The following is a 2,155-nucleotide window of genomic DNA, read 5'->3' as shown; positions in this document are numbered from 1 at the left end:
ATGAATATGAAATGCTTATTATGTACAATTGAGAGTTATATTGCTAACTTATTACTATGTAGTAGTAATATGTATAAGTTATGAACTTATTTTGTTTATTTTATATTCTCTTGGGATATTGTGGTTACTAGTAACATAGCTAGAGTTCGGCTCTAGTGCGGGAGGTATGAGTTCTCCCCAATTGAGATAGTGCGCACTTAGGGTGATTTTCCCTGCGGGTTAGTGCCCGGAACAACCATTTTGTTCTTGACGGAAATCCGAGACGTGATGTCCAAGTTTTCCACTATTTATTTTCGCATTCAATTCTAAGTTTGCAATCGTGTTTATATTGTGACTTGTGGTTTTGGCTATTAGCAATTTGATGTTGTTAAGCATATCTATACTAAATTGTTATATTTAGTTGATCTCACACTTTTAGATTTCTAGTTGATAGTCTAGAGAATATATGTTTTGATGTGTGGTATTAGATATTCTAATTATACTAAATTGCTATATTTAGTTGATTTCGTATTTTAGATTTTAAGTTGATTACTTTGAAAATCTATATTTTGTTGCTTTGTGAAAGCATATTCCTATATTGATGCTTGGTGTAAGCATGTTCTTATATTATTGCTTTGTGTAAACATACTCCTAGGTTGTTGAAATTTCATGAATGAGGTGATTGATGCTAGAACTGATTTAGGGTAGTTTAGGATGCTCCCTGGGTCTCACATTGACATAGACGTTAGGTGGAATGAACCACAATGATTAAATCATGCAAACTTGTAAAACGTAGGTCGATGCATGATCATTTCCTGCGGGTAGCTTTATGTTGCTCACCCCTACGTTACTGGGGCATATTTCAGGTACAGGTTACAAGACATGGAGGTTGGCATTAATCTTTGATGGTTTGGAGATTTGAAGTTTCTTTCAAAGCATTCTTGTTCACATGCAAGTGTTAGCATGTTTAAGATTTGTCTATGAAATGTAATTTTCCTAACTTGGAGGTTTGGCATGTCAAATCTTGTAAATGGAATGTAATGAGGCCGTAGGCCATTGTAACATGTTTAAAATGCCATATTACACTTGCGTGCATGTTCACATCATCACATACTTGCATATAATGCAAATTGAACATGCCATGGGGGATTCCAAGTGGACTTTCAGCCATGGATGCATAACAGGAGGTTAGTGCACTTTCTCGAGTCATTTCGGTTGACCGAAATGCCATTTGGGTCGACTGAAGCCTTCTGGGTTTTGTTTGAACCTTGAAACTTCACTTTCCAGTAGCCAAAGTCAGCATTTAGGGTCATTCCGGTCGATCGATGGCTCATTTCGGTCGACCGATGGTTCCTTTTGGTGTATCAAACCAACTAAGCCTTAAAAACATATTTTCAGCACAAGTTTTGTTCATTTCGGTCTTCCGATGGCTAATTTCAGCCGACCGAAATAGCTAGATCCCGAGAGTAGCTTCAGTCCAGTTTCAGCACTGTTATTCCGACTTCAAATGACCATAACTCCTTCATTTTAAATCCAAATGGGGTGATTCTTAAGCCTAAATTCATGAATTTTGAGTCATATTTCCAATGGTACCAATTCTATTCTTAGATTCCAATCACAGTGGGAGTTATTCAAGTTTTAGTGAGAGGGTGTCGATTTTTGCTTAAACCGAGAAAGGGCGTTTTGTGGGATTCTTGTCCAATGTACTTAGAACCTCTTGGAAAGTCATGAAATGATCAATTTAGGTTGTTTTCACCTTGTTTGACTTGTTTAGAGTTAAGTTTCTTATTTTGGTTGTGAGTTAATCATTTTGCCCTTGGTTCATGGTTTTTGTCCATTTCGACCTTCGTTTCTGTTTTTGTTCTCCTTGAACTCCGTGACTTCTTAGAAGGTCACATTGGACTCTTAGAGATGGTTTATATCTCTATAGACTTTGGTTCTATCATTTGCTTCCACATTTCGAACTCGTTCTCGGGTCAACTATCAGTTCATCACTAACGAACCGGGTTGAAAAATTTGGGCTGTCACAGGTGGTATCAGAGCTCCTTGGTTTGAATACCAAGAACGACGGGTTTTTGGTGCATATCATGCTTTTTTTGCCATGCTTTAGGTGTTTATATGTTTTATGATAACATGTTTTGGTTTGATAACATGTTTATGTGCTTATGTGTGACAT

Source organism: Cornus florida, unplaced genomic scaffold, assembly GCF_030987335.1.
Source record: "Cornus florida cultivar Cherokee Brave unplaced genomic scaffold, ASM3098733v1 CherokeeBrave_3.0.0_Hap2_Chr02, whole genome shotgun sequence".
Lineage (NCBI taxonomy): Eukaryota > Viridiplantae > Streptophyta > Magnoliopsida > Cornales > Cornaceae > Cornus > Cornus florida.
This window is presented reverse-complemented; position numbering follows the sequence as displayed.